Source organism: Drosophila arizonae, chromosome X, assembly GCF_054131065.1.
Source record: "Drosophila arizonae isolate 15081-1271.41 chromosome X, UAZ_ARI_1.0, whole genome shotgun sequence".
NCBI classification, from domain to species: Eukaryota; Metazoa; Arthropoda; class Insecta; order Diptera; family Drosophilidae; genus Drosophila; species Drosophila arizonae.
In genome coordinates, this window is record NC_142927.1 from 34657472 (window position 1) to 34679083 (window position 21612).

Genomic DNA, 21612 nt, shown 5'->3' on the forward strand with positions numbered 1-21612 from the left:
AGACGCAATGACTTTTGAAGATTTGAAAGGGTCGGAAAAATTGCAATCCTTATAATGCGTCGGTCCAGTTATAGTGTGGTTTTCGATGAACTTCCACGTGTTCCCTTTTTATTGTGCATCTTTAAAGCATTTTGCACAAGGTTAAGAGGTTCATCAGTTTCGAAATTTCACGCAAAGATTTGCCACTCCTAAGGTTTTTAGGAATTCTGCGTTCCTCACTCGTACAATTAATATTTCGACCCATCTACATATGATATTGATAATTTTTTTTACATTAAACATCTGTTGGAAGGTTACTTACTATTTTACAACAATAAAAGAAATTATTCTTATTCTAAACTTATTTTCGGGCTGAAAAAATGGAGTGTACCTATTATTTTCAGCAGGCCCTTTTCAGTGGATTGTGACTACTATGAATTTAGGGGGAAATATAATTTTTTTTTTTTGGCATGCATCATATTGCCAGATTGCTCTCTTAAAGTTACCATCCAGTTTTTTTTTTTTTTTCAAAAATATCACAAATTAATTAGTTATGACAGAGTCTTCAAAAATTTTAGGGTGTACTTATTATTTTCATCATGAGTGTATATGTACCTTATGGAATTTCGATTTTTGTCAAAATTTACCCCCTAATTCTCCCCTCACATTTGTATAAGGCGTATTTCAAATATTAGAGACTTGATTTGGCGAATATTATCGATTAAAAACCATATCGAAAAACCATATTTAAAATTTTATCTCCAATATTTTTACAGCTAGTCTCCAAATTGTATATGTATACTTATATGCATTTTATACAATTCATACAAATTTTTCTTCAAATTTACCTCTCACCCCAAATTCACCCCTTCATCCACATATTTGTAAAATGTGTATTTCAAATACTAGAGTCTTGTGCTTTGGCAAATACATGCATGATATGTTATATTCATAATCTGAAAGTTTCATGAAGATTGTCCATCCACAAGAAAAGTTATTAAACAATTAAGTTTCCATAGTAAGCCAACACTGCAGCCAATGCGTGTTTATGCGTGCGTATAGCTGTGTGTGTGGATGTGTTTGTGCATGTGCGAATAATTATTGAAATATCAGTTGCTCGAAGGCTTCAGTGGATCTCGTAGTCGAGCAGTCTCGACTAGAGCTTTCTTACTTGTTTATTGTTTTGTTGTTGTGATGTTAGTTGGTATTTTGATTGCAATGATTATGTTATTTTCGTAGGTCATGAATCCCATGCGGATTAATTTAATTTTGTAGATGTCTATGTTGTAGAGTGTGAATTCTTCGTTTGTTAGTATCGAAGGATGAAAGAGGTTGTATTTAGCTGACGCTATTATGTCTAAGATGGTGTCGACTTTATCATGCAAAAATTTAAGTTTTAGTAATTGGTCGTGATACATTATGTCTGTTTTAATTATATTATTGAATGTTTCTATGCTATTAAGAGTTTTGGTTATTTTTTCTCTGTCGTCTAGTATTACTTCTTTTAATGTGTTAATGGATTTCTGAAGGTCATTGTTTATTTTTACTTGCTCGTTAATGTTTTTTATTATATTATGTTCGTTTTCTTAATACGAAGCCGTTTTCAGCCAGGTTTGGGGTTATATTGATCATTGCTGCCGACAGCGTTGGCAACAGGACATTCTGCTTTTTCTGCTTACATTCTTTCGTACAATTTCAAGTGATCCACTTTGTGATTCTGACTTCGAATGGTGTGAATTTCGTGGTTGTGTAGTATGTGTTATTGTAAAAGTATACGGCTCTAGCCATTTGTTCGATTATGGGTCTTTTCTCTTCTATGTTTAGTGTACGAATTTTCTCTGTTAGTGTGTCTTTCGACATCGCTATTGCCAGTGTGACTGTTTCGTTTAGTTAATTGGTATTCTATACCTTCTTGAGAATTTGTCAGTGAATATTGTAAAGGATTGTTTTGAGTTAACGTATGTGTTTACGTGTACTATCTCATTGCAAGTTCTTGGTGTTTCTGTAAGATAAAAACTGTTTTTTTATGGGTTTTCAATCCTATTTCCCACCACTACAAACATCACAGTTATTGATTATTCTATGGATATGGGTCTTAAGGTCGGGGTGGTAAATTTCGAGCTTAAGCTTCTGATAAGTGGCAACTATCCCGCAATGGCCACTTTCGTTTTTGTGAAATAAGGCTATTTGGGTATGTAGTTCATCTTCAGACTCGATATCCGTAAATAACCTAGTGCACTTTACAAATTTTATTTTTGGGCTGGAAGTGTATTCCTTTGCTATTATTTTTTGTAATTGGTAGAATTCATGGTCACTTAGATGTGAAAAAACTCCTATTTTTCCTGTTGTTATTTCCCGTCGGAGAATGTTTATTGCTTGGTTGTCTTCTACGTCTTTCTTGCTCTTGTTGTCGAACACCTGTACGGTGTTTCGAGTTTCTTTTCTGTAAAAATTAGTTGTACATTGAATCTGTTAACTACTGTTTTTAGTATAGACATGTCGAAACCCTGATCCTCTTCTTTAGAATGAATTTGAGCTGCTAGGGATCTGTTTTCTTCATCATTGGTGGATTCAATTTCCATTAGGTTTATTTCGTCCTCAAAAAGTCAGCGATGTTATTACATTTCCCTTTTATGTATTCTATCCCATCTCTGCAATCTTTGGCTTATGTCTTTGCCTGTATATTTGGCCATCAGCCATTTTAATGGTTGGCGATCGCTCTCGAGGTTGAATTCTCTACCATAAACATATGGTCGAAAATATTTTACGGCCCACACTGTGGCTAGGAGCTCTTTCTCTATGGTTGAATAGTTACATTCGTGCTGGTTTAAAATTCGGTTGCGTATGCAACTGGGTGGCTTTCTTGAGAAAGGACTGCTCCCACCGCGAAATTACTGGCATCTGTAGTGATAGTGAACTTTTTGGAAAAATTTGGGTATCGTAGGACAGGACTGTTTGTGACTAATGTTTTCAACTTTTCAAATGCTGCTATGTAGCTTGGGTCGTCGGTGTTGATTGTCTCGTTTTTCTTCAGATATCTTGACATAGGGAATGCTATTTTTGCATAATCCCTAACGTATTTTCTATAAAACCCTGTCATTCCTAGGAATGACTTGATCTGCTTTGCAGTTCGGGGCAATTTTAAGTTCTGAATAATATTTACCTTATCTGGGTTCGGTTTAATGCAGTGAGTGGTCAAGATATGACCGAGGAATTGCGTTTCTTTCTTTAGAAAGTCACATTTATCTACTTGGATTTTTAAATTGGCTTCTCTTAGAGTTTTAAATATTTTTCTTAGTGTGCTCATATGTTCTTGGAAGGACGTGCTGAAGATTAGTATGTCGTCCATGTAGTCGACGCTATTTTCGCCAATATAGTCTTTCAAGACTTCGTTCATAAGTCTCTGGAATGTCGGTGGAGCATTTTTGAGTCCGAACGGCATTCTGATGAACTCGTAGTGACCTGACGGTGTTGATAATGCTGTCCTTCGCTAAGTCGAGGGTTGTAAAATATTGTGATCTACCCAGTTTATCTAGCAAGGGATTAAGATTAGGAATTGGAAATATGTCGTCGACCGTGAATTCATTCAATTTACGGTAATCGATGACAATTCTGAACTTTTTTGACCCTGAATTATCGAGTTTTTTCTCAACAATCCATAAGTGGCTGTTATAAGGTGAGTTACTCTCTTTTATTATATTCTGCTTAAGCATTTCTTTTATCTGTCTATTTATTTCTTTTTCGTGGATTTGGGGATATCTATATATTTTATAATATAAGGGCCTATTCACTGTAGTAATAATTTCGTGGGGGATTTGGTTTGTCGCTGACAAAACGTCCCCCTGCCGAAACAATAGATCATCGAATTCCGCAAGTAGAGCTTCGACAGCTTCGCGTTCCTCGTCAATTAAATGTGCGAAGTTGAGACGGTCTCGTATATAATCTATGTTTATAGGTTGTAGAGCACAAGCGTTGTCAATTGATTCTGGAAATTCGTAATTGAATTGTAATAGTAATTGTACGGATCGTTCAGTATTATTGATTTGAGCATTGAAGGCTTTTAAAAAGTTTTGTCCTATTATTGCTGAGAAATTTTTGTTTGGAAGGGAAAGGTGTAGTTATGACGCATTTTACAATATTAACACCGTTAAGAGTTTTATAAGAACAAGGTTTAGTGAGTTCAATTTTAGGGTACTGTTGTTCAAGAATTTTTGATTTTAAGATACTTGTCGTTGCACCAGTGTCGACTAAGCATCTAATTTCCTCCACGTTATTATGGGCAAGTTTGCCCTAGGCAAGTTATAAAAAAATTAACTTCCTCTGCTTGATTTTCTTCCATTGGGTATCAACTCTCATATGAGACATTCTTGTTTGTCTTGAGCTGTTGTTTTTATACTCATTCACGAAAGTGAATTAGTATATGGGTTTGTGCAATGTCCGTCTTGCTGTCCGTCCGTCTGTCCGTCCGTCCGTCCGTCTGTCCGTATGAACGCAATCTATTTCGGCGCTATTGAAGCTAGAGACTTGAAATTTGGAACACATACTCGTGTATATCTCCGATTTATAGTGTTAAAATTTTCCCGATCCGCCCACTAGGGGCGTGGCAAATCGGAAAATTCATTTTTCGATATGCCAGAAATTATATTAGTTAAAGAGCTAGAAAGCTGAAATGTGGTATGTAGGTCCGCGTCAACCACCCTAGATCACGAGCCATGGCGGATATATCTCCGCTCATTGGGGGCGTGGCAAATCGGATAAAACCGTATCTCCTAAAGTTGTAAACCCAGAATGCTGAAATTTTGCATGTCAGCTAATGTTATGATTCTATACAGTCTAAAATTATAAGTCTACGCCCGTTAGGGGCGTGGCAAATCGGACCTGAAGATATAGTGATTTTTTTAATTCTGCTATATTTTGGATACTATTGATGCCAGAGATCTCAAATTTTGTATATATACTCGGGCTGATCACCCAAAACCAAAAAGCTTTGTCGGATATATGTCTGCCCACAGGGGGCGTGGCAAACCGCAAACATTTATATCTCCTAAAGTATAATAGCTAGAGGCTTAAAATTTTGATAGTTGAGTTAATGGTAGCGTCCTCTATCGATTCCCCAAAAAAATAATTTTTACTCCTCTTTAGGAGCGTGGCATATTGAAAAATACCCTGTAATTTTCACTTTTTTTGAGAGTAAGCATTCAAGCTTTGCAGTTAGGGTACCGTTACGTATTAGAGCGAAACTTAACTACTATATTGTTGATGGGATGTGAATGAGTATTCCGCAGTCGGTAACGCCCGACTGCAACGTTCTTACTTGTTGTTGTTGTAGCTTGGTCTAGAATTTTGGTTTTGGTTGGGTTGTGGTCTGTTATATGGCTGTTGATTTGTTTGACCAGTGTTCTTGTTGTTATTAGGGGGTTGGCTGTTTTGACTTTGTCTGTTGTAGGTGGTGTTGGTGTTAGTGTTAATTCTTGTGTTAATATTGGTGGTAGCGTTATTTTGCTTCTGGTAAGTGTTGTTAGTTGTTTTTCTATATCTCTGTGTTATAGACCTGGGATCATCTAGTGCTTTAATGTTTGAATATATTGTTTGTAGAGCATGCATAGAAATGCCTTGATCGACATGAATTCTGAATTGGGTGTCTATTTTGTTTATTAATATATTTAACAAATCTCTATCTACTTTATCGTTCTCATATATTGTAGGTTTTAGTTCATCAAACATATATATTTTATTTATTTCACATTTATCTTTTTCAAATTCTAGGAACATCTCTCTTAAACTACTTACTTTAATGAACCTGCATCTGTCGAATACATCCTCGTAAGTCGTCCTCGGCCGCATTTGCTTTATTAGTTGAGTCTTCATCTCCTCCCAGGTTGGCTCCATCCCCAACTGTCTGATGAAGTTTGCTGCGGCTCCTGAGACCTTTTCGTTGGCGACGATGCTGGTGCCGAATTGGATTAACAGCTCGTTTCCCTGGCATAGCGTGAATAATGAATTCAACGGATTTGATGAAGGCCAACACATAATGTTGGTCATCCAGTTGTCGTAGTTGGCGAAATTGTTGAATGATGTCTTTATTCGACAACCACTGGCATGGTTGTTGTTGTTGTTTATATTGTTGTCGGAGTAGGTTTGGGGCTGCTTCTTGTTGGAGTATGACTCCTCTTAAATTTTGGAATTCTTCCATCGTTGTAATTTCAATTCTGCGATTTTCGTCGAATTTGTGTATGATGTTTTTGTTTTTTGAGTACCTTGGGTACATAAAATTGTCACTTTGTTAAGTTAATTGTTAGCTCACGAATCAATTTATTGTTTGTGTTTTTATTTTATTTTGTTGAACAAAATTTTTGCTTTGCGACGTGTTGATTTACTTTGTTCAATGAAATTTTATTGTTTTCGGTTATGCGAATTAACTTCGGTTAAAACGGAACGCATTTGTTCGAGTTTGGCTGCGCCAATTATGGTTTTATTGATATTTAATATATCTTTGGATACACAAGCACAATAAAAACTGTAAATCACTGAAACAAAAATGTCTTTAGATATTTATATATGTTGAGTGATAGTTCAATAAAAACACTTAATATCTTTGGATATTATAATTTTGCTTTATTGATAATCAAAACTTTTGTTCTGTTCGGAATGAATCTTAAAACTGAATGTAAAGTTTTCTTTGGCATATGCAAATGCCTGTTTTGCTTATATTTATTGTTACTTTTCATTGGCATATGCAAATGCCTGTTTTGCTTATATTTTTTGTTGCTAGCTGAGCATTTACAACATAGGCGGCGGCGACACTTACGTTGTTTATGCTTTGGTAATCTGATCTCTTTTTAAATATTTCTGCATGATTATGCTGATCTGGTCATTATCGTCATTCCCATGCACAAGTGCATTTGGTTGTGCAACTTGCATGAGCATATTTGGTTGTGCAATTTGCATAAGTATATTTGGTTGCACACCTCGTGTGTTCACTTTTATATTATATGATAAAAGTTTCATTAAATTTCGTTAAGTCAATCGACATTAATAAATTAACGAAATTTTTGGCCAATTAACACGTGCAGCAGCCACAATAGATTTTCTATACGTGTGCACATAAACATTCAAACTTATTCTAGCATATTCTTGGAATCAAATTGCTATTGAAGTGTTAGAATTCTCAACAGTTAGTTTAGTTAAGACGCCGCTGTCTATTTATTTCAGGCGTTGTTGCTAGCAGCGGGACGCTCGATCGAGAAGTCTCGGCTTCGTCTCCAAAACTTGTGTATATTAGAATTGTTTCAAAATATATAATTTTCCCAATTGTAACAAGTGAGAGCGCGTCATGTCATATGTATGTAGATTTGTAAGTATGTACTAGAGTGCTACATGAATTCCAGAAAACGGTGTTCGAATTAACAGTTCAATAATCAATTCAATATACATATGTCTGTATGTTGAGTGACATGCATAGAAGCTATGCCAGCCTAATTTCGCATGCAGACACAAAAATGACGGGACTGTGTGTGTGTCAATGCTCGTCGGCTTGTGCGCACATATAAGTGAGAGAGAATAACGCTAAAATAGCGCATATGAAAATGTGATCGTGTTTGAGCGCTCACAGCGCAGCGCTGCACTGCGCAGTAAGCTGCGACTGCGCTGGGGCTGCGCTGCAGGGTGAGCAATATAATGAGAATTTATTTGTTGGATAATTTTTGTTGTAGACGGATAATCTTAATAAAACTTTCAGAGCGTAATCACATGGTTAAAAAGTGTCTCCATTCTAGAGAAATAATCTCTAGTACTTAAAATATATTTTTTATAATTTAGGGGCGGAGGGGGCGTGGTATCCACAATCTGTAAATTTGTAACTATAATAATCTAATTTATATACACAATAAATCTGAAGTCTCCAGGTCTAAAAGTGTTGAAATTAGGCTGGAAAAACAAAATAAATTTTTCGATTATTCTCGAAAAAAAGTTATTGGACGAGTTATCGAAAAAACATGATAAGCTTGTATTGCATATGGTATACACGAGTATGCATGCAAATATTGTAAGGTGGCCTATTTGCCAACTTTACATTATACCCATTGTTAGTAGAGAGGAGTTTGAATTTGGAATTATATTTTTGTAAAGTAGTGAATAAGTTATATAATCTGAAGTGAAGCAGTATTTTGGTTACAGTAGAGAGGAGTTTGGATTGGGAATTATATTTTAGTTTGTAGTAAATAAGCGGAAACGGTTGAACTATGTTTTGTTATATTTTGAAGTGACGCAATTGAAGTCGTCGATTTATATTTTTTGTGCATAAGTAATGAGTTGAATTATGAAGTTATTTTTGGTAGAGAGTAAGTTAGGCAATAAGTAGGATAAGCATTAGTTTGTAAAATAGCACTACGTAGTTATAAGTAATCGTAAGTGCTATAGCAGTTCAGTGCTGCCAGAATTTTGAAGGCCAGAATTGCTAGAATTTAAAAAAAAGTTGCTAAAATTGCTAAAAAATTTATTAAAATTGCTAAAAGAAATTGCCAAATTTTGTTAAAATTTTATATGTTTAATTTATTACTTTTATTTATGATTAAGTTTTTAAATGATAGTTAAAATGTCGTCCAATTGTTCCACTATACTTTCTTCATCATTAATAGCTTATTTGGAGCTGTCGCTTATTTTTGCCAAACATTTTTTTGGCAGCACATAATTATGGCAGCATTTATCATGCCTTTGTAATCCATATCTGTAATATTTTTCTAAGTTTGTATAAAGAGTTTTTATTAATTTTATGTATAGGCACAGTGCAGCCTCATGCTCCTCCGTCTTGTCACATTTTACAACAAAAGGCAACTTGTTTTTTTGTGTACACGCACCCATCGCACTTATATGTTTTTTTGTGGCAGCGTGGTGGCGCACATCATAAAGCTTCGCGCCAATAGTGCACTTGCAATAGGCGCAATAGGCCCTTGTTGAGTCTGTGTCATCCTTGCGAATCCACTCTTTAAACTCGTCACTCAACCACACATCGCGAAATTTTTGGGTATACGTTTTTGGCATATTTTATAAAACTTTTAACGAATCTAACAAAACAGCATACAATTTAAAGCTCAGCGCACAAATGACACTCGATCACTTTCGATGAATTTGTGAACTACTTATTGTTCACAACTATCACTGACCAGTGTTTGGTCAGTGCAACTATTAAACCATTGTTCACAAGTTTGTGCATTTATCGATATTGTTATGATTTTGAACAAGTTGAGTTCTTTTTAAGATGATGTTATTGTGAGATCACAAAAATCACAAAATTGCTAAAAGTTGCATAATTTTTTTTTTTAAATACATAGCTATATTTGTGGCTAATAGCAATTTAAAAAACAAATTGCAAACTCAAATTCAAAATTGCTAGATCTAGCAACTTAATGGCTAAAATGGCAGCACTGTAGCAGTTAGTTTTAGAACATAAGCGGAAATTCAAATTAGTGGGCGGGCGCGCGATCAGCAATACAACCGTGCGGCTCGAAAGCTCGCGGGGGTGAATTGCATTGCTGGTCGCGTGGTGCAATCTGCACAGCAAGAGAAGAGGATTGAAAGCTGGAGTGAGCAGACGTTCGCGTGGTCACCTAACCTCAAATGGTACCCTTCCCCTCTCCCATTTCTCCAACACTGTACGTCCCGTAGTAACTTATAAATTCCTTGTAAGTTATGGCCCTGGGCAGACTGAGACTCTGACCCCGGTTGGAAAATTAATGTAACATTACAATATTCAGCTCTCTAGCTCTTATATCTTATGAGATTTCGACATTCCTACGGACGGACAGACGGACAGGGCTATGTCGACTCAGCTCGTCGTCCTGATCAAGAATATATATACTTTATGGACTCTGCGATGATTCCTTGTAACCCATTGAAAATGAGAAATCAGGGTATATTGGTTTTGTTTGTATATTCTTGATCAGGGCGACAAGTTGAGTCGATTTAGCTCTGTCCGTCTGGCCGTCTGTCCGTATGTTTGAACGCGTCGATCTCAGAAGATATAAGAGCTAGAGACCTAGGTCCGTGTATACCACGCGCATATCGAGCTTTGCCTTAAATATCGATAACTTGCCCCATTATTTTGTTATCGATTAAAATCATTATCGAAAACCAGTATTAAATTTATATCTCCTTAATCTTTAAAGCTAGAGTCACAAAATGTTTAATGTAGATTTATAAGTACTTGATGGAATTTCTTTTTTTTTTTTTTTTCAAAATTTACCCCCCACCCCTAATTTACCCCCTTACCCTCACCTTTGTAAAATGCGTATTTCAAATACTGGAGCCTTGTGCTTTGGCCAATACGGCAAAGCTAAGGCAATGCTTATTTTATCTATGGGTGCGTCGCAAGTAAATTGTTTGAAGAGATGCACTGCATGGAACGAACTGGAAAAGTTATATCGCTCATCAGGATCTGTTCTCAGGGTAACATTATTTAAACAGTTTTTAAGCAATAGGATGACAGAAGAAGAAAACGTACATCATGGACTTTTCAAATATTGTTTAAAATCTATCAGCCATTGGCATGGCATGGCACGAAGAACTGATCGGCATCATGCTACTGGCAAGTCTACTACCATCATTTGCAAATTTTGTTGTTTTGTTGGGTTGTGGGGAGTTGCCGAGTTTTAGCAGTATAAAATGCAAGTTATCAGAAGAGAATGAGCAACAATAATATTGCGCTATGCACCCGGCCAGTAATTTTACATTCGGTGTGCAAGCTTTCACAAAGAAATTCGAGTCTACATAGCGAACATATCGCAGCAGAAATTCTATTTTTCTAATAAAAGTAAGAAATAATGAGCAGAAATAATTTTTTCCACATTTTCGTCCATATTGCTAATCATCTTTTTAACGATAAACAATTTCATCAGCTATGCTTGGCGATTATTGCTTGAGCATATGTCCAGGAGCTTTGAACGCCTGAAATTCAAATTTAACTAGGAAAACGAGCATTTGGAATTGATTAAGCAGAAGAAACAAATAAGAAGGCTCTAGTCAAGACTGCAGATACCCTGAACCCTTCAAGCTGATATTCTAATCATTCTGTACTTCTTTTATGCACACATACCTAAGCTGCGAAATAAGCAGCGATTGCGCTAGGGTTGCGCTGCAGTGTGGACAATATTATGAAAATCTATTAGTTGAATAATTTCTCTTTTACACGGACTATCTATGAATTTTCCGTGGGTGATCATATGGTTAAAATGTGTGTATATTCCAATGCACAAGTCTCTAGTACTTGAAATAATTTTTAAGAGAATTGGTGGCAAAGAGGCGTGGTATCCAAAATCTGTAAATTACAAAATCTTCGTATTCATCAAATGTTTGTATATTCTCGATAGTAAAGTCATTGGATTAGTTATCGAAAAAATATGGTAAGCAATGCATGCCAAATTTCAACTCTAGCTTTTATAAATTCTGAGGTCTAGACGTTCATACGGACGGACAGGGCTATATCGACTCAGCTCGTTGTCCTGATCCTCCTATGTACCAACTTGTGAGCTAACTTGCAACGCTGTGTTATGGTATGGTATGTGTTATGGCCGTCCAAAATTTTTTTCAAAAATCCGTCTTAGATTAGGTAACTTCTTTATAATTGGATGATATTTCAATAATTCTTCGCGTCTTTCTGCTTAGTCAAGAAACACTCACATACAAACGCTCATTGAAAGCATAGACACGCACGGGCTACTTTTTGTGTTTACCATTGGAACTTAATTATTTAATAACTTTTCTTAGGGATCGACTTTCTTCATCAAACTTTTCGACTACAATAATAATATTTGCTTTTGCTTTTAATAAGGAACATGTTTTAGTATCTGAAATACGTCTTTTACAATATGATGAGGAGGATGATTATGATAAAAATCGAAATTCTATAAAAATTCAAAAGATGTAATTTTATAACTGACTGAAGGAACATTCTTCAATCCGATTAGCATAACCAAAAAATCGTATTGCTCTTGCGGCGTTACAAAAGCTGTTCGCTCTACTGAGTCTGCATGTACGGGAATTCGATAGAATCCACTCGCCACATATTGCTCACATAAGCCCGAGCAATGGTAAATGAGCAGTTGGGAACGCCTATGCTTGGGCTTAAGTGTGGTCAATATTACGAATCTTATCATACCCTGAACCCATTTTCAATGGGAAATCAGGGTATAATGGTTTTGTAAAATGTATGTAACAGGCAGACGGAATTATTATTATCGAAAAAATAAAGTAAACTTGTACTGCGTATGGTATACACGAGTATGCATGCCAAATTTCAACTCTAACTTCTGGGGTCTAAACGTTCATACGGACGGACAGACAGAAAGATAGGGCCAAATCGACTCAGCTCGTCGTACCTGATCAAGAATATATATACTTTTCAAGAAAACCTGATTTACATTTTTAATGGGATATATCCTATATAAATCAAATGGGCTATGTATTCATTATTAAAAAATTAAAAATAAATATATTTGTTGAGAAATGGCCGTAGTGCAAAACCGTAACATTTGACTTTATATTTTTATTTTCGTACACCGCTCATAAACAGTATGGCAGTTGTCGAACTTGGCCTCCATGGACTCAACTGCGCCACTGCTAGCCCCTTGGTTCAATGCTCTGGCACAGACCTTATATTGCTGTTCCGCATCATCCCACAACGCCTTGACCCGATCTCAGTGGATTTCGAAGGCCCGGAGCTGAAACGCCTAAGTGGCGTTAAAGTCTCGTCAATGCGGGCCTCAATTTTAATAAGCCTATCCGCAGGCGAGATGAAATCGGACAGTGACATGTTTAATAGACTTGCGGGCTTTGGACTCGATCGGGTTGCGTTATTACGTTTAATCAATCGTGTAGCGGTTACACTAAGTTGCGCTCAACCCGAACGATCAGACATGGAAGTTAACTGACGGAAATTTCTGATAGGGAGACAGAGAGTCCCACAAAGAACAGAGGAATGCAGTTGACAAGACCAAGTAAGTTGTGACCTCAACGTAGCACAATTTAGGAAAGAAATATGGCCTTGTTAAGTAAATCAAGCGAAAACAAGTAAGAACGTTTCAGTAAGAACGGGCGTTCCGGCTGCGGAATACTCATTCACATCCCATCAACAATTTAGTGTTTAAGTTTCGCTCTAATACCGTAGAAAATACAGTTTTTTCCGATTCGCGACGTCCCTACTGGGCGTAGACACCTCAATTTTGGTAAATTCTTAGAACGTGATAATAATGATAATAAAGATGTGAAAATTACAGGGTATTTTTCGATATGCCACGCCCCCAAAGAAGCGTAGATAGATACTGGTAGAGGAGGTACTGGAAACTTAACTATCTAAATTTGAAGCGTCTAGCTTTTATACTTTAGGAGATATCAACTTTTGCGGTTTGCCACACCCCCTGTGGGCGGACATATATCCGACAAAACTTTTTGGTCTTGGGTGATCAGCCCGAGTATATATACAAAAGTTGAGGTCTCTGTCATCAATAGTGTCACTATATCTTCAAGTCCGATTTGCCACGCCACTCTTCAGACTTTATAGAATTAAAACATTAGCTGACGTAAAAAATTTCAGCGCTCTAGCTGTAAAACTCTTAGAGATACAGTTTTATCCGATTTGCCACGCCCCCAATGGGCGGAGATGTATCCGCCATAGCTCGTGATCTAGGGTGGTTGACGCGGACCTACATACCACATTTCAGCTTTCTAGCTCTTTAACTAATATAATTTCTGGCATATCGAAAAATGAATTTTCCGAATTGTCACGCCCCTAGTGGGCGAATCGGGAAAATTTTAACGCTCTATAAATCGAAGATATACACGAGTATGTATTCCAAATTTCAAGTCTCTAGCTTCAATAGCGCCGAAATAGATTGCGCTCATACGGACAGACGGATAGACGGACAGACGGACGGAAGGACAGACATACAGACGGACGGACAGACATTGCACAAAACCAATATACTAATTCACTTTCGTGAATGAGTATAACAAAGAAGAATAGGCAACAAAAATTTAATTTATTTAGTTAGGATAAATTAAATAATTAAATTCATAGTTTGGAGTTCGACTTTAGAATTAATTAATTTAATCACGATACATTTAATAATTAACCAAGTAAGAAAGCTCTAGTCGAGACTGCTCGACTTCGAGATCCCCTGAACCCTTCGAGCAAGTGATATTTCAATAATTGTTCGTATATGCACACATACACGCACACACACAGACATACGTACGCACGCATAAACACGCATTGGCTGCAGTGTTGGCTGACTATAGGAAGTTAATTGCTTAATAACTTTTCTTCTGGATGGACTATCTTCATTATTATGAATATAACATAGATATGCATGTATTTGCCAAGGCACAAGTCCCTAGTATTTGAAATACGCCTTTTGGAAATGTGATGGTGGGGGTGAATTAGAGGTGGGGGGTAAATTTCGACAAAAACCAAGATTGTATAAAATGCATATAAGTATACATATTATCAATATGCACAATTCTATATTTGTTTATATTTGCACATACGCTGTAGCGGTGCTCCTTACTTTGTATTAGTTATGGTTTGACACGCACGATGCTGCGGTGTTAACACTTGTAACTGTTAGTGTGCGGTGTTGCACGTAATGAGAAGACTTGAATAATTCCGTGACGATGACCGACGTTCTTTATTTCCAAAAATCAACTGAAGCTAAGTGACATAAATTCTTATACTCAAAGCTAGCCCTAAACCCTGAAGACGCTGACATTGCATATTATGCGAGGAATCACATTTCTTCGGTCAGTAACATTGTTGCGTGCTGAAGCCACTGTCGCTGTTGTGCAATATCCGCTCGGAACGGCTAGTTTTCGTAAACATTCATGCTGATGGCGCATGATCGACTTGAATGTCTGTGCTCTGCTGGTCAGTTGTGTTAACTTACATAAAAAAATTTGGAGACTTTAGCTTTAAAGATGTAGGAGATATAAATTTATTACTGGTTTTCGATAATGTTTTTAATCGATAACAAAATACCGGGGCAAGTTATCGATATTTAAAAAACTCGATATGCGCGCGCTATACACGGACCTAGGAAATAAAATTTGAAGTCTCTAACTCTTATATCTTCTGAAATTGACGCGTTCATACATACGGACAGACGGACAGAGCTAAATTGACTCAGCCGTCGCCCTGATCAAAAATATACCTACTTTATGGGGTCTACCACGCCTCCTTCCGCCTGTTACATACATTTAACAAAACCATTTTACCCTGATTTCCCATTGAAAATGGGTTCCGGGTATAAATAGTAGCTTTATAATTAGATTTCTTTTAAATAATAAAAGGGTAATAATAGACAATGAATTTATTTCCATTTGCCCTAGAGTGAGTGAGTGAAGGGTATACCGAATTCATAAAAGCGTTTGTCACGCTTATGCAAACAAAATGTAAGCGTTTCGATGGTTATTCGTGGGAAGGATATGAAAGCGTTGATGCGCATAAAGAATATGATTTCGCTATGGGTTGCACTATGGGTAAAAAGTCCGATTTTTTGGCATAAATAAAAAAAAAAATTTTTTTCAGTACTCGCCAACTTTTATACCCTGAACCCATTTTCAATGGGAAATCAGGGTATAATGGTTTTGTTGAAATGTATGTAACAGGGAGAAGGAGGCGTGGCAGACCCCACAAAGTATATATATTCTTGATCAGGGTGACGAGCTGAGTTGATTTGGCCCTGTCCGTCTGTCTGTCCGTCTGTCCGTATGTATGAACGCGTCGATTTCAGAAGATATAAGAGCTAGAGACTTCAAATTTTTTTTAAAATGTCCGTAATTACAGCGCGCATATCAAGTTTATCATTAAAATTCGATAACTCATCCCGATATTTTTTTATCGATAAAAAACCTTATCGAAAACCAGTTATAAAATTATATCTTCTACACCTTTATTGCTAGAGTCTCCAAATTTTTAATGTATGCTTACATGCAATTTATACAATTTCGGTTTTTGTTAAAATTTACCCCCCACCCTTAAATTCACCCCCTCACCCTCACTTTTGTAAAAAGCGTATTTCAAATACTAGAGACTTGTGCTTTGGCAATTACATGCATATCTATGTTATAATCATAATCTGAAAGTTTCATGAAGATCGTACGTCCATAAAAAAAGTTATTAAACAATTAAGTTCTCATAGTAAGCGCACACTGCAGCCCATGCGTTTATGCGTGGGTGCTTGTGTGTGTATGTGTTTGTGTATGTGTGTGAATGTGTTTGTGTATGTGTTTGTGTATGTGTTTGTGTATGTGTATGTATGTGTTTGTGTATGTGTGTGTGTATGTGAGTGTGTGTATGCGTTTCTGTCTGTATGCGTGTGTGTGTGTATGTATGCCTGTGTATGCGTACGTGCGTGTGTGTGTGTGTGCGTGTTTCTTGTGTAAGCTGAAAGACGCGAAAAATTATTGAAATATCTATTGCTCCAAGGGTTCAGGGGATCTCGTAGTCGAGCAGTCTCGACTAGAGCTTTCTTACTTGTTTATATTCTCATTTAGAAAACTCCAGCCGACTTAAAAACAATTTTTATAAAATTTTGGGGACTACCCATAATGTTTTAAGCTTCGTCAAAATCTGCTGATTCAGTGTTGCATGGTAAATTGAAAAAAGTGCGGGAAATTATTCTCTACTTTCAATGTGTGTAAATCTTTGGGTGTTTGAGATAGTGAAAAATATTTGTTATGGAAAAGATTCAGGAAGGTATGTCAAATAAGATCATTATATTAATTGTGGTAGTTCTGTGATTTATCGTCCAATTGTGCAATGTGTTGTTGTTGTGTATTTTTAGATAAAAACTAAAACTTATTTGTGCGTTTCGTGAGTTGTAACTTTTGAGGCGAGAAAGGTATTTAAAATGTTTAAATGAGAAAATCTGTGTTAATATTTGCTAAACCCAATAATAAAAGGACTTCTTGCTCATATTTGCCCCTTCAAAAAATAATCGGCATGTTGCAGTTACACATGAGCTCTGCAATTCCATGCTGCTGGAAGTGTGGAGCAGCAACAAGCGACAAGAAAGCGCTGTTGTAGATTATATCGTACAGAAAATAGGCACAGCAAATATTTCAGACGATCAACTAAACGCCATTGACAATTTGTGAACAATTTGTGCGATTTGTATATTATAATTTGCCTAAATGCAATCGAATGCTGGAACAGCCCCAAACAAAATGGAAGTGGCAATACCAATGACGGCAACACCGCAAGAAGAGCTTTCAATAATGTCGAGCTGTTTTCCAACATTTTAAGTTTTGATGACCAAATTTTAAGAAACTTTTATACAATATTAATTACTATTTCTTGCGAGTATAAGGTAAACTCCTGGAAATTTAAAGATCTATGCGAGAAAACCCTTTATATGTACACGGCAAAATACTTTTGGTGTCCAATGTCTCCAACTGTCCACAAAATTTTGGTGCATGGACATCAAATAATGGACAATTGTATAGTTCCAGTTGGCGTTTTGGGAGAAAATGCGTCTGAAGCGCGAAACAAAATCTACAAGAACGATCGGAAATCCCATGCTAGAAAGAGCAGTCGGCTAGAGAATATAAGTGATGTGTTTAACAGAGCACTTGACTCATCTGATCCACTTATTTCTAGCCTTAGCTTAAAAGAACGAGCGCGGCGAAATAGGAGAAAGAATTTGCCATCAGAAGTTGTTGAACTCTTAGAGGATTATTCTCACAATACTTCAAACCAGCACACCGGCTCAACCGAAAGCCAAGATGAGGAAGATGATTCTGATGGCACAGATGAGAACACTTACGATGACAATTGTATTGAGTTGGAAGAAGAAGAAAGTGATTAAAATTTTTGTTCAGGTATTGAAAGCAAATTTTGAAAAAATTAATTGACTCATGCTTATTTATGATATTTCTTTTGTTTCTCTTACAGCGAATGGGGCGGATCCAAAAATATATATTAAATATATGTAAAACATATTAAAAATATATATAAAATATAAATAGGATTTAATTTACACTTGTATATAAGGAAAAGTCTTAATTTGCATACTTTATAAATTTGTATGGAGGGGGAGGGGATGTAGGCGTGGCTAAATTAAAAAAAAAAAAATCCAAAATTAAACAAAATACATATTAGTATGTATAAAAAATTTCAGCCTTCTATCTCAACAGGGACAATTTATGCCAAAATATCGGGGTTTTTACCCATAGTGCGTTGATTAGCCTTTGAGTGAGCACATACATTTGCCTACATATGTGAATGTATGTATGAGATGGGATGATAATTGTCTGGCGATTCAGTAGTTTGTCAATTCTGTATAGTTTGAATTGTAGAGTGACTGTCAAATGAGCCTTTATGACTTAATCGAAAAGAAGTGCAGACTGATTAGAATATCAGATTAGAGGGTTCATGGTATCTCCTAGTCGAGCAGTCTCGACTAGAGTCTTCTTACTTGTTCCAAGTTTCGTGTCTGTGCTAGAGCATACATTTACTTTACTCTTGTAATAGCGTTTGCACCAACAACTTTGAACTCTATCGTGTTACTCTTTACTTGTCATGGCGAATTTAGATGCTAGTGCAGTTGCTCCCGAAGATCGCGTGCGGTTTTATAAGCTCAAGGTACAGTCGGTGTTTGAACGCGTAAAAATACTACAAGCCAAGGTTGATTCAGATGCTCTTGCCGATCACAGTGACAGCACTTTAAATGTTCTTCTGGAGCATATCGACAAGCTAAGCCACCCCTTTAGCAAGGCCCATGAAAGTCTCGATGAGCTCGCTTTTACTGAGATGTCCAGTGATTTGCGCATTGACTTTGATGATCTGATAATGGTCATGCAGTCAACAATAATGTCCGAAGTTCAAAGTTTCTTGAGCTTCGTTGCCGTACTTTGGAATCGAGGAAATTTGCTCTAACAAACTATTCGTCAAGTAAGCCTATGAATTTTTGCAGTAAGGTTGCTACCAGCAGATCAACATCTTTCGCAGCCGGCCACTGTGCGCACAGTTGCAGTTTTTGTAATGATCTTGAGCACACAATCTCCTAGTCTTCGCCTAAATGAGGTCCGAAAGGCTGGCTTATGTTTAAATTGTCTCAAGGGTGGTCATCAGTCTCGACAATGTGGCTCGCGCAGTTGTCGGGTTTGTGGAGTAAAGCATCATACGCTTCTTCACCTCGGCCATTCCAGAACATCGCAGGCAGCAATTCCGCCCCATCAAAAATCTTCCCTCAGCACAAGCCACTACTCTCTTATCCAAGGAGCGCACAACAATTTTGTGCTGCTGGCTACTGCAGTTGTTCTGGCAAAGAATCGGTTTGGCGAACTTGTTTCTTGTCGTGCATTTTTAGATCCAGGCTCTCAACTACATCTTATTACAGCCAGATTTGCGAATCTTCTACAACTTAAGATAACAAAATAGATTGCATCTGTATGCGGCGTAGGCGACTCCACTGTTGCCATGAATGGAAGCAGCATTTGCCTCACTCTTCAAGCTAACGCATCTGAGTATACAACTAGCATAACGGCTATGGTAGCTACAAATATAACTGGCAGGCAGCCCAGTTCTAATGTAAATACGAGCTATTGGAGCATACCGCAAAATATTGTACTGGCAGATCCAGCTTTCCATAGGCCGCAACGAGTAGATCTGCTTATCGGAGCTAGCCTGTATTATGATTTGCTCTGTGTGGGATAAATCAAGTTGATGCTTCCATTGTTACAGAAGACTCGTCTTGGTTGGGTTGTATCAGGTGGCGAGGCTCGCAACCACAACTCCGTGATAATAGCTTCAAAGGCGCCTTCGAAAGGAAAATATTTTCTTCCTCATCACTGCGTTCTTAAGGAAGATAGCACAACCACCAAGCTTCGCGTCGTCTTTGATGGATCAGCATCTACCACAACTGAGCATTCGTCGAATGACATTCTAATGTCAGGTCCCGTCATTCAGCCGAAATTAGTCGACATATTACTGCGCTTCCGATCTTATCTTATATTCGCAACATGTGTCGTTGCGTGAAGGTACCTGAGCCGGACAGCTATCTGCATTGCATTTTATGGAGGAATTCGCCAGATGATGAGTTGGAAGTTTTCAGGCTTGATACGGTCACATATGGAACAAAACCAGCGTCATTCTTGTCTGTGCGCGCCATGCATCAGCTTGCCGTAGATGAAAGGAACGCATTCCCAGTCGGTTCCGACGTACTGTTTCGCGATTTCTATGTTGACGATTTGATTAGTGGAGGAAATTCAGTCGAAGAAGCAAGACTGGTTATGCAAGAGACAGCTGGAATTTTGGCATATGGGAAGTTTAAATTGAGAAAGTGGTGTGCTGGGCCCTCCGTCCTAACTTACAATGAGCTTCGCACACTGGTTTGCAACATCGCTGCTGTCGTCAATGCACGCTCTTTAGTTTCAATTTCAGAGCACCCATCAGACATATTGACCCTTGCGCATTTCCTCAACAGTGGCCCTCCTTCATCCTTCAGTGAGCCCAACGTGACAGGGCTCAATTTTAATCGTTTGGATGCTTGGCAGCGCGCAAGCTATCTCCAGCAGGTGTTCTGGACTCGTTGGCGCGACGAATATCTGAACTTGTTGTGGAATGCTGGGCTCAGCAATCATCGCTTCATAGTAATTAAGAGCGGCAGTTCATCGAATATGTTAGCATTTAAGAGAATTTGTAACGGAGATCACGTTCTTCCTTTTGCGTTGTCTCTTCCTCCCACGCAGCTGATTAAGCTGAGCAATCAGCCGGCCTGCGTAGATTGAAATTAGTATGCAATTAACTGTTGTAAGAACACGTCTAACACATAAACTCTGTAAACTCTAATAATCATTAATAAATTAATCGTTAAGTGAATTCAATCGTTTAATACTTTAAAGCTATTCGAAAAATCTCGATAGCTCAACAGTATTATAATGTTCATTTAATATATTAAATGAATGTAAAAAAATTTATTTTTGATTTCAATATTGTTTTTTTTTGTTTTTTATTTGTTCCTATTTTGCACGCATTTCGAGCAGCAAGTACGTAAAAAACAACTCAACCGAAGGCGTGCACAAAAGAAACCTTAACATCGGCGACACACACACACATTGTATGTCTCAATTTTGGTGTATTTCTTTTCTTTCGACGCTCAATCGCCGGCATATGCCACACACACATATGCAAAAAAAAAAAAAAAAAAACTACCTACTCACTTTTACAGCTTGTGTGCACAAACACTCAAATATTTTTTTGAGGCGAGTGGTTGTACGCATTTGTGCGGTGGTTGAAAACACCCGGGTGTCAAAATCATCCAACATTTACCCGGTGCACCTTAAATACCGGTGGTTTGTTGCAGTTTTCTGGTATATACATACATTTAAATACCTTTTTTTTTTTGCTCCTTCTGGGTGCGTCTAGGTTCAGGGTATAAAAAGATACTTCTATAAAAGGATGTGTCATTTAATGTATTTTAAAAGTTGAAAGTTGTTTTTTCTTACAGATCAACTTACGTTTAATTTTGGTAAGCGGTAAAACAAAAGAATTTGTTTTTAATACAACAGATTCTGCTGGTGACATTGCTAAAACTGTCTTTGATAATTGGCCTGTTGGTGAGTAATTTAAATGGATAAAAATGT

General features: G+C 37.2%; 1 long non-coding RNA gene across 19 annotated transcripts in view; it reads left to right on the forward strand.

Moving 5' to 3' along the window:
- The window catches only part of LOC108620390 (uncharacterized), a 159235-nt gene that overhangs the window by 17125 nt on the left and 120498 nt on the right, over positions 1–21612 (forward strand). For 3 of the 19 annotated variants that reach the window (XR_016271283.1, XR_016271282.1, XR_016271281.1), the window contains exon 4: positions 21477–21585. The exons of 2 other annotated variants lie outside the window; for them this stretch is intronic. This is a non-coding gene — a long non-coding RNA (uncharacterized LOC108620390). 14 more of the 19 variants (XR_016271285.1, XR_016271290.1, XR_016271293.1 and 11 more) reach the window with 12 other exon arrangements.